Source organism: Pelophylax lessonae (genome assembly GCF_965119305.1).
Source record: "Pelophylax lessonae genome assembly, chromosome: 1".
NCBI lineage: Eukaryota > Metazoa > Chordata > Amphibia > Anura > Ranidae > Pelophylax > Pelophylax lessonae.
Genome location: NC_138768.1, coordinates 107,413,292 through 107,425,679, shown reverse-complemented (window position 1 = coordinate 107,425,679; position 12,388 = coordinate 107,413,292). Strand labels below are relative to the sequence as shown.

At 41.5% G+C, this 12,388-nt stretch overlaps 1 protein-coding gene across 5 annotated transcripts in view; it reads left to right on the top strand.

The window, feature by feature from the left end:
• The window catches only part of PDE4D (phosphodiesterase 4D), a gene marked incomplete at its 5' end in the record, with an annotated part of 2,078,604 nt that overhangs the window by 1,663,053 nt on the left and 403,163 nt on the right, over window positions 1-12,388 (top strand). The gene's annotated exons all lie outside the window — the stretch shown is intronic.

Genomic DNA, 12,388 nt, shown 5'->3' with positions numbered 1-12,388 from the left:
AGGATGGCACATCAATACATGCCACTGCCAGAAGGTTTGCTGTGTCTCCCAGAAAAATCTAAAGAGCATGGAGAAGATTCAAGGACACAGACAGTTACTCTAGGTGAGCTGGACAGAGCCGTAGAATGTCCTTAACCCATCAGCAGGTCCGGTATCTGCTTCTTTGTGCAAGGAGTAACAGGATGAGCACTGCCAGAGCCCTACAAAATAACATCCAGCAGGCCACTGGTGTAAATGTCTCTGACCAAACAATCAATCTGACTTCTTGAGGGTAGCCTGATGGTCCGACATCTTCTAGTATGCCCTGTGCTCACTGCCCGGCACCGCAGAGCTTGATTGGCATTTGCCATTGAACACCAGAATTGACAGGTCTGCCACTAGTGCCCTGTGCTTTTCACAGATGAGAGCAGGTTCACCCTGAGCATGTGACAGACATGAAAGGGTCTGGAGAAGTCGCGGAGAACGTTATGCTGCCTGTAATATCATTCAGCATGACCAGTTTAGTGGTGGGTCAGAGATGGTCAGAGGAGACATATGAATGGAGGGCTGCACAGACCTCTACAGGCTAGAATGGCATCCTCACTGCCATTAGGTATTAGGATGAAATCGTTGGACCCATTGTCAGACCCTGAGCTGGTGCAGTGGGTCCTGGGTTCCTCCTGTTGCATGACAATGGCCGGCCTCACATGGCAAAAGTATGCAGCCAGTTCCTGGAGGATGAAGGAATTGATACCATAGAATGTCCCCCATGCTTACACCTCTGGGACATTATGTTTCAGTCCATCCGATGCCACCAGGTTGCACCTCAGTCTGTTCAGGAGCATAGTAATGCTCTGGTCCAGATCTGGGAGGAAATACCCCAGGACACCATCCCTCATCTCATTAGGAGTATACCCGACATTGTCAGGGATGCATACAAATATGTCGTTGCCATACAAATTACTGAGTACCATTTTGAGTTACTTTGATTTTTGGGGTGTCTTTGAATTCAGCGTCCTGTAGGTTGATCATTTTCATTTCCATCAAACGATGTGACATCCTTTTATTCCCCAGTCCATATCAGTATAGATATCCAGCGTGATATTTTTTTCCCCCATTGAGATCTGATGTGTTTTCAAAGTGTTCCTTAAATTTTCTTGAGCAGTGTGTGTGTATATATATATATATTTATATTTGTATGTAACCAGGGGTTTATCTTCACCAAAATATCAGTCAGTGTGGTATTATATTAATGTACACTGAAGATCTATACCATACTGTAAGGTTAAAAAAAGGATCATGTAGGGTTGAAAACAGGAGGCTGTGGGATTTTCAGTTTCCTAGCGATGACAGTGCTTGAATTGCAATCCCAAGTCTTGTATCAAGTTCTATCTCTCTATGTTGGCCATACTCCCCCTGTACACAGCTTGATAAATATGCAGAGATGGAGATCCCAATGTACAATGAAGACGACCAAACTGTAGCACCAGAAGTTGGGTTCAAGGGCCGTTATTGCAAATATCTACTCTTGTATCTATTTGTATAAGCTGCACATTCTTTTATTAAAAACAAACAAAAAAAAAAAAAAAACAGCCACGATAAAAATTTGAGAGTTGACATTGTTTTTGTTTGTTTGTAACACTTCAGACTCAGTTTAGTGAACCCAGGAAAGGGAGATCAGCCCAAAAAGCTTACACCCAGCCTCTCTCACACAGTGACAATACTGCTCTGTAGGGGTAAAGACACTGAGAACGTGCAATGTTATGTAGACTATTTTATTTTTCATTGTTTCTTGGACATCCACTTTAGGGTATCAACTTTTAAATATAACTTTTAGGTGGATTTCTCCTTTACATCAAAACATATTAAAGTCAATTTCACCAGACCTGCATTTACTGGGCATTTAAAACAAACAGACAGAAATGATACTGTAAAAAGTTACCCCATTACCAACTCAGTATGCTGGTCACTTCAATAGTGCAGTGATGCAGACGCTAGGTAGCTGTGTCTTCCATTGTATAGGCAAGAAGCCCCATCTACAGCACCGTCCATGAATTACACTGCCAGTAATGCTAAATTATCTCAACCAAAAGTGATTTTATTTTTATTTATTTCTATTGGAAATCATACAAAATTTCTGTAAGTCTGCATAATTATCATCACTCTCTCTTCACAGTGTAAGTATGAGGAATGACAGCAGAATATACAACAAAAATATACACACACACAGACACACACACACACATATTTTTTTTAGCAAATGGGTTTCCTATGAGGGCTAGATACATTAGCATATTGGCAATCCTGCAATCTACGGTGTCTTCAAGGATCCTCATCTTTAGGAAATTCAGTAATGGATGCAAGATCTAAACAAAGTACAAGGCAATAGAAACAGAATAGGCAAGAGGGGTGGCTGGGGGGTGGGAGAGGGTAAGAGTCCTACCAAAGTTTATCTTTGTGAATTGCTGACATGTTTTCATTAATCATGCCATCAAGCAGAATCCAACTTCTGTAAATGTAAGGGATGAGCTCTTCCAAGCCAAAATTATGTTAACCCATTCCCTTCTAGTTAATGTCCCTTTTTATTCAATGTTACAAAAATATGCAAGCAAAACTAATTTTTAAAGTTAAGATACAAAAGGAAATAAAATAAGGGAAGGGATAAAAAAGTAAATAAGAACAAATTAGGGTTAATTACAAACTTCATTCTGCAATTGTCCCTTTTATACAGATACTAGAATTATTTTTCAAGTACAAAACATTTTGTTAGATTTGGTGTTAAAAAAAGCAAAGGAATGCAAATTTTAAAAACCATTTTAATAGAAAAAAAATGCTAAGGGAAGCTGAATTTAATTTAAAACAAATTAATTATTTTAAAAGGCATAACTACTAGTAGGTCAATAGTAGACCTTTCCGCTTCTCTTGATACTGTTGACCACCCTTTCCTCTTCAATAAACTCCACTCCCTTGGCATCTTCTCCTACCTATCACAGCGTTTCTTTAGTGTTGCTGTCTCCTCCTCCCCACTTCCTCTTTCTGTAGGGGTCCACCAAGGTTCAGTCCTTGGGCCCCTTCTATTCTATATCTATGCATCCTCTCTTAGTCACTTGATAACCTCCAATATCTTCTAATACCTTCTCTATGCTGATAACACCCAAATCTATCTCCTTACTCCTCACATCAGTCCTTCTGTCTACCTGGTAATTATACGGTCATGCAATGCTGTACCCAAATTAAATTTGTCTTTTTTATACACAAACAGAGCTTTCTTTTGGTGGTATGTGATCACTACTGGGTTTTTGTTTTCATTTTTATTATATAAAGGAAAAAAAGATTGAAAATTTTGGAAAACAAAACAATATTTTTTTTTCTGCTATCGAACATTAAAAAAATAAATAAATAAAAACAAATAAATGTCTTCATATATTTAGGCCAAACTGTATTCTGCTCCATGTCATTGGTAAAACAAAAAAAAAAAAAAAAACAATAAGTGTATATTGATTGGTTTGTGTGAGAGTTATAGCGCCTACAAACTATAGTATATATACTGGAACTTTTATACATTTTTTATAGTAGTAATGGTGGTGATCAGCGACTTATAGTGGGACTGTGATAGTGCGACAATAAATCTGACACTAACTGACACGAGGTGGGGAGGGACTGACTGACACTGACATCACCAATGACCCTAACGATAATAATATACACTGTCACTGTACTAATGACACTGGCTGGGAAGAGGTTAACATCTTGGGGTAATCAAGGGGTTAAGTGAGTTATGTGTATTATGTGCTACTTTATACTAAAAATCGATTTGTTCCTTCTCCCTGTACTTTGTACCCAGAAGAGGCCAGCAATGTACAGGTACGTCGCTGTGCCTGTAGGAGCCGCCTATCCCCAAACACCTTGAACTGATGCTTTTGGCCCTTGTTTGTCAACATTTAACCCTTAGCCCTTGCTCATACCGCTGCGGCATCAGTCACGCAACTTTGAATCCGACACCCCTGCGTGACTTTGTCGCGGTTTTTAAACAACTTCTTTAATAGAAGTCAATGCAAGTCATACCAAAAGTAGTGCAGGAACCTTTTTCCAAGTCAGAGTTATTTGATTCACACCTATTAGACTGGGCCAATTGCCGTTAATGCCGTTAAGTCGCATGAAAAGTCGTGGCAGTGTGAACTGGGGCTAAGGTGTACTTCTCAAGATCTTTTCCTGTTTGGGGCTTCAAGCAAGCTGTTGCAGTGCCATGGATTTAGCCATTTTGTATTCCTCAGGGGAAGCTGATCAGTCAGTCACTACCGACTTTCCTTAGATTTTGTACCTGCCCCCATCTCTTCATAAGTATATCACCTGTCATGGTAGTGTGAATTCCTTGCAGCACTCAGTGGGCATTTGCAGGTAAACACAGAGTCTGCGCAGATGAGCGTAGGCCCTTCACAAGTGCAGTGTACATAACCCGTCAGGGAGATTGCTGGAGATTATAACAAGATGCAGCGTCACAGATGGGAGGGGAAGCAAGTGGGGGTAGAAGTTTGAGCAGACAGGTCTTGTTGGCTGTAAAGTTCTAGACCGAATTACTGCTCAGTGCCTGCATGGTTTGGAATCAGTGATAATTTGTTTGAGAAGATTTTTATGCTTGTTAAGCACATTTAATTCGTTTAATGTCCATTGGTCATGGATTTGCTGTAAATGATCTGAACATGCAATTGCATAGTTAAAAAAAAAAGAAAAAAAAAGACCTGCCTGCTTTAGTTTACAGCCTAGATGAAAGAAAAAAAATCCCCTTATAAGGTGACAGCGCCAGTCTTGTCCGATACTGAAAGGGGTGAACGATGATGGGTCAGTGACTAAAAACAAAAGCTCATGCCAGATTTATCTAAAAAAGGTACATTTTAAACTTTTCCATCATAGTCACTTTACCCCTGTTCGTCTGCATAAAATCGGCGTGCACCAAGACACTTTTTACTTTAGAGATTGCGGATAAGTGGCTGACTTCCTCCATTGTCTTTGCACCTGCCAGTCATTCAGGTCTTTTGGTCACAGGTCAACATTTTCATCTCCTCGACCCTGGCTTTGCCCAATATTTCCCATCCTAAAAACTGTCTCCTCTGTATTTTTTGGAGATCTGTCCATCTACAAATATGTGAAGCGTTTAATGTGCAAAATATACTTTAATGCTAAAAAGGCCATCCTACTCACATAAAAGGGTGTCACTGTCCCTACAATATTCATCCGGCTACAGTTAATTAACAATAGCCTTCCACTTTATAAATTCACCTAATGAGCTTCGGAAGAGGATCTTGGAACCCTTGCACATTTTCTGGCAGCATCCATTACTATGTTCTTTTTGATCTAAGGCCCCTTTCACACAGGTGGACCGATTGGGCCTGCCTGTCAGTTTTTTAGGTGGACCCGATCAGACCATTCATTGCCTTCTATGGAGCGGCGGATGAATAGGGACATGGAAGAAAGGGTGCTATGTCCATGTCTGCGTCTGCTCCCCCTTTGCACCCGTCATTCCACTGTGTGAAAGAGCCCTAAGGTCCACAAATTAATCCTCTAATTGACATCTGTAGATCTAGTTACATACCCCATCAGTTACTCATTGCTTGTTAACCAGTGCTTTAAGTGGGCCGGTATGCACTGGTACTCAGTACCGCCACTTCCAAATATGGCTCTTGAGCATACCACCATCTCTCTGTGCGCCTTAGCTTACCAGTATGCTCATTTTGACATCTGTGCCCTCAATTGCCCGTCCCCCCCCAAGAATATTTCCCACTCCAGAGCCAGACCAGTCACCACCAGTGAGTCCCCCTGCTCCGGAGTCCTAGCCCAGGCCAGGGGGGGGTGCTCTGTGGGGACCCTGATGTGGGGTGGGGGTGGCGACAAAATTTATAGGCTATAATAGAGTACCGGCACCTCTTTTGGGCCACTTAAAGCACTGTTGTTAACCATGTACTCTTGAAACATTGTAAGACTTCTCTGACTGCACACTTGCTGAATGCAGCCTGGGCATGCATTCTAGACCTGGGGAAGCAAGTTGGTGCCACCTTAGCTTAGCCAATGGTTCACTAAAATCAACAAAATAAGGAAAATGGAAGAGCTGATATTATATATTAGGCTGAATATAGCAATACTTGGCCCCCCTGGTTAACATTTACCTGCTCTACTCAATACACTACTATGCTGACCACAGCATCAAATGTTATGGCAACATCAACTGAAGCACTGGATCGTGAGTTCTATGAATATAGGGAGTGGTGACAACTCTGATGCCCCCCTTTTTTTCTTTTTTCTTTTGTCTCTACTATTTTTGGTGTAGATAGCCTCTCCCCTTTCCCTCTCTTCACAAATATACCCCTTCCCATTTTGCCCATAACATCCCTCATTAAATATTAGGAGAAAAATGTCTGGTGTTGTGGTACACAAAGCTTTCTACACCTGCAAGTGTAAGGATTGCTCTTTAAGTGTTTGTGTCAGCAAAAAATGGTACACTTAGGCCTCGTTCACACTAGTGCGATTTCAAATACGACTCGAGTCATACAGAATCACATGACAATGGAAATCACATTGTTTTCAATGATGGCCCGTTCACATCCATGCAGCACAGCATGATGTGATTTTGAAAATGGGTTCTGTGCTATTTTGGTGAGAATCCAGCATGATTTTGACACCATAGACTTTAATGGAAATGCACCAAAAGTGCATCTTCTTGCAATTTAACGCATTTGTTATGCATTTTTAGTACTTTTTAACTCCAACTACTCTCCCCCTCTGAGGCATATCCCTCTTCAAATTAATCTTTTGAGGATAAGCACATGTACCTACCCTTTTACTGACATGTAACTGAAGAACTTTTTCTTTTTGGGCACGGAGGCCATTATTCATGACCCAGAACTGGCCTCTCTCTTCTCTATTTCCAATGACTGGATGGATCCAGTAATCCAGTATCTACGCTTCCTCTTCCTCTTCCCCTGCTCCTCCTCTGCTTCAACCATCACTGCCGCAGTAGCTGTAATGACTGAAGCTTAACCACCATGCAACACAGATAAAGATGGAAGTTAAAAAGGAAGAGGATGTCTTTAATTTAGGTCACAGGATATATGCTAATCGTTGGCCAAAACGCAAAGGAATGAATAGTGCATCAATAATGCTTTAAACGTTGCGTCAAAACACAACCACGTCGGACTCACCCTTTAAGCAGCTTGTTTCCATGGGAGATAAGTTCATTCAATTCAATATTCTACACAGGGCTTCTTTCATGCTCCACCGCTTGCATAAGCTTCATTCAACAATTTCTCCAGCCTGCTGGAGATGGGATCATCCGTTGGGGGACTACTGGCATGTTTTTTGGGCATGCCCCGGTTTTCATGTTTTTGGGGGGATAACGTTTCTGTCATCAGTGCAGTAGCAAGCACCTCCATTGTCCCCCCTCTCCCAGGATTTGTTTGTGGGGTCTAGTTGATGACCTAGTCCTTACCACGACGGGGATTTTCCTTGGTTTGATGCTATTCTATGCCAGAAAGGCAATTACTTTATGTTGGAAAAAATCCTCTCTTTCTTCAGTTCCATATTGGCAACAGTTGGTGAACGCCACTTTGCCCCTTTACAAGGATACATATGCTAACAGGTGTTTCTTTAGTAAATTTGACAAAGTGTGGGCGAGCTGGGTAAAAAGTGCCTTGATGTCTGATTCTGCATAATTGATGTTTATTGTAATTCTTCCATCTTAATAGTGCACACAACTAGGGGACAGCCCCCAGGGCTATATTTTACCTTGGTCTGTTCCTAGTTGTGCGACCCACTCCATGGGCTTAGTATGTTAACTATTATCTCTGTATAGTGCGAGCCATACACAATGTGGAAAATTCTGTAGTTTGTTGTGCTTGATTACGCTATATTTGTGTTTTTTTTTTCTCTGGTGGCCTTTTGGTTTTGTTTCAGTTGGTTGGTACATCCCTGCGTGGGCCTTACCACCATAGGTTTTTGTACTTTTCTTAAAAACCATCAATAAACAAAAGTAAAAAAATGACATAATTGCACTGAAAATTGGATCAAATCGCAGCTGCAGTCCCATCCCTGGAAGAAGCTGTGTGGGCACGCAGCGTAACGCGTAGGACGCCAAACCGGAAGTGACGTAGCGGCAATACGAGTGTTATGCATTTGAAAAGATGAAGGAAAATGTGAGTCTGTTATTTTAAGTCTGCTTTAATAAAATCACCAAACGGTACTTCACTATTGTGGCCCCATTTATTTTGGAGATACAAAGACTCCACACATACCCCTTGGAATATCGTTTGAAAGAGGAAAGAGTGTGGGGATTAGTGGCCGGATCCATTAACCATAAGAAAAGGAGAAAATACCACATATGATACAATATAAAGCTGGTTATAAAGGCAATTGAGGTGAGCGCTTAGGACACCTAGTGGCCACTGCATGGAAGAGCACCTGCATGAATTTTGGGAAAGAAAAGGCGTTTGAACATACACAACCTTATTTATATATTTATTTCAGTGTAATATAAGGACACTTTTGGCACTTTATCACTTTTGAATTATATATTTATTGTAAGCTTAAAAGCACATCACTGGCACTTTATTTAACAATGTATAATTAATTTTAAGGATTGTTTATAGCACATATTTTACATCACCTATAAGAAATATTTTTGAGAGATATTAATGAAAATTTTTTTAATTGTTATTATTTATGCACTGGAGAATATTTATACAATTTTAGCACAAGGGATTTATATTATTAACATTTGAAAGCACTGAAAGTAAATGTATTTATATGAATAGCATGCACTAAGCACCTTTAAAGCGCGGTACTCCCCCCTGCTATAAATAACTGTAGGCATGGCTGCAATGTGGGGAATGCCTGGCTAATTTTCCTTCTTCTTCATGCAAAGTCGGATCACAAGTCGCTTCAAATAAGATAAGGATCCGACTTGGAGGCGACTCCCATTGAAGTCTATTGGGACAAGTCGGATACATGTCGCCTCAAAGTAGTACAGGACCCTTTTCTGAAGTCGGAGCAACTTCAGTAGTGCCAATTAAGACGGCTCTCATTGATCTACATTGCTTTTGTTATGTCAAGCGACTTGCGGCGACTTGAGGGCACACAAGCCGCCTCACAAGTTGCGGCAGTGTGAATGGACTCTTAACTTACTTTAATGGTGTATTAGGCAATATGCGATTGTACTTATTGTACTTTGCACTCACAAACATGCACTTTAGTCCATGAAAATGAATTTTAAGCTTAGTTAGGAGGTGTACATTTAAAATGTAACACTTCTGATACAGAGAGGTGGCTGGAGGCTTAAAATACTCCCTTTAATTAGCATGTGTGGTAATTACCTATGTAAGAATTAAAGCGGTGTTAAAGTGTTAGTCAATTCTGTTACACTATTTGTAATGCTTACTTGTAGGTAGTGTGAATATATCCTAAACCTGCACAGTTTAGGAGTTATTCTGAGTGCATGCAGCCGATGACATCACCGGCGCATATGCTCTGAGGGTCCGGCTTACAATGCTGGACCTTCAGAGCCCATGCTGTAAATAGCGGCTCCCACACACATGCGCGGGAGTGACGTCATCGTGCCCCCAGCCCCTCATGTAGCCGGAGGCCATGAACCCTAAAGAAAGACCTGGGGAAGATGTCAGCCCTCTCAGCGGTGACATTGCGGCACTGGAGGGCTTTGTTCTAAGGTAAGTCTCTCATAATGTGCTAGTATGTGATGTGTTCTAGCACATTATGACATTGCCTTGCAGGGATTTTTTTGCTTTTGTTTTTTAACCACATGTGGTTTACTACTGTTTTAAACCCAAAACCAAAAATGTAATATATTGCGGCTTACCAGTCATTAGATGTGGTGGCTGCATTAGTTTTATTTTCTTAGGCTTTTTACCCTCTGTTTTCACCTGTCAATCAATCTGGCCAGTAACACTTCCTGTATTAGAGTGTCCCAATTCTGGATGAAGGAGCACAGAGAGCAGCATTGTTAATCTGGGGAGAGAGAACCCCAGATTAACCACTTCTGGACCGGAAGGATTTGCCCCCTTAATGATCAGGCCATTTTTTGCGATTCGGCACTGCGTTATTTTAACGGACAATTACGCGGCCGTGTGACGCTGTACCCAAATAAACTTGATGTCCTTTTTTTCCCACAAATAGAGCTTTCTTTTGGTGGTATTTGATCACCTGCGCAATTTTTATTTTTTGCACTGTAAACAAAAAAAGAGTGACAATTCTGAAAAAAAAAAAAAAAAAAACAATATTTTTCACTTTCTGCTATATAACATTGCCCAAAAAAAATTTAAAAATCAAAATTTTTTAACATTTTAGGCCAATTTGTTTTCTGCTATATATTTTTGGTATAAAAAAAATTGCCAGATCAGACCCCTAAATGACATTTTTAACACTTTTGAGGGGACCAGTGCTAAAAATATACACTGTTACTATACTAATGGCACTGGCAGGGAAGGGGTTAATGCTGTGGGTGTTCAAGGGGTTAAATGTGAGCCTAGAGGAGTGATTCTAACTGTATGGGGGCGGAGCTTGTGAAATTATCACAGAGACCTGTGTTCCTACATAGAAGGATCACAGGCACTCTGTGATCATTCCAGAGAGAAGAACGATCAGCTGTGTTTACAAAAGCTTGTAAGTTGCAGGACAAGTCGCACAAGTGTGAAAGGGGCCTTACGGTGCGATGGCACAATAATTTCCATGCGTCGCGGGCAGGGCAGCCCATTCATCTCAGTGAGCTTCCCTACGCGTGAGAAACATGGAAAAGAAATGCTTGAGTCTATTCTCACCACACCGAATTACAAGGTGCTGTTGCACCATGTGGTTTCTAATGCGTGCAAAAACGTGTGCTTTAGCAGATATTTGAGGGTGCCATTACCAATTGATATCCTCATCACACGCCTGCTACAGGGCAATTTGATTCCATGCATTGCAAGACTGCACACAATTTTGCTGTGTTCCTGACACACACAAGCTGTGCACCTAAATTTAGGAATTTATACACGATCCGTCTCATGACTCCAGTTTAACATTGATTTGCTGTCATGCAGAATTGATAAATGTCCCCCATTATAAGTAATCCTCAGGCATAAAAATGTGCATTTTAAGGTGTGCAAAAAATTTAAACCATATAAAAATATTGAGACGTGACTCAGTATTATGTGGCACCACGATAAATGTAGGAAAAAAAATTGAGAATTATGTAGGACTTTTAAGGTAGCCACCATAAATCCCATGCAGAAAAAACAGTACTCAGACTTATATAAAAAAGAGAAAATTTATTGCAACATAATAAAAATGTTTAAAAACAATACATGAAAAGTATATGGGTAAGTGCTGTGTAACATCTTCTTATAGCACAAGAACCTAAACTATGCCCAATATATGCCAGGATCTATCGAGTAGATAACACAGATCGGTGACAATATCCCCTGTCTGGGATGAACAGGAGTGGATATCTCCTGAATCTCCCATTTTGGAGGGATTATCTCACAGCGTGGATTTGCACGGAGCGGAGCTGTAACTCCTGGATAAGAGGGAAGTCGCTGCGTGGTGGACACTCTTAATGTAGGGACAGCTTTGTTCCCACAATCATCCCTCTTCCTATTTGGGAAGTTGGATGACATTCACCTATTGGTGGGCATTACCCCAAGTGAATCCTCACACTGTTATATCCAGTGGCAGCTGGTGCTCCATGGGCTGGGCCGGGCCGGGCCTTACACCCCCCGGACCACACCAGCCTGCACACCCTAGCATTGCCACCTGCAAGAGACCATACACAGAGCCCTTCGTAACATCAGAGTCATGCAGTAAGTAAGATCTAAGATCAGAGTCATGCAGCGGTGGCTTCTCCTCAGTCCTAAGTCCCCCGCGTCTCCTCGAGTCCTCCCTCCTCCTCCTCCTCCTCATCCATGGCTAATGGCATGGGTTTGCCTTTCGGCCAATCAGGAGACGGGTCTCGGACCCGCTTCCTGATTGGCCAGGAGGATCCGTGTGACAATAGTGAATATTCATTTGCTATTGTCACACAAATGGGTGGGCTCGGCGCCCCGAGCCCACCCTTTTCTGAAGCCTATCAGAGCCTCTGGCTCTAATCACGTGCTTCAGAAAAACAAAAACCCAGTTGAACTCCATGCATCCGGCGTCCGGCATGTAGATTAGGGGGCTGGACGCATGGATAGGGGGGCAGCGCCCCTGAGCCCCCAATGCACCAGCCGCCACTGGATCTATATAATAACGATAATATCCTAATAATAATAATATTCTAAAAAAAATGAAAACCACTTCAGCAGAAAAAAGATTAAAGCTTCTTAAAGGTACCAATGTTCTTTTTTTTCCACACTGGACATATTTGAGTTGATTTTCAGCATGTATGGTTTGC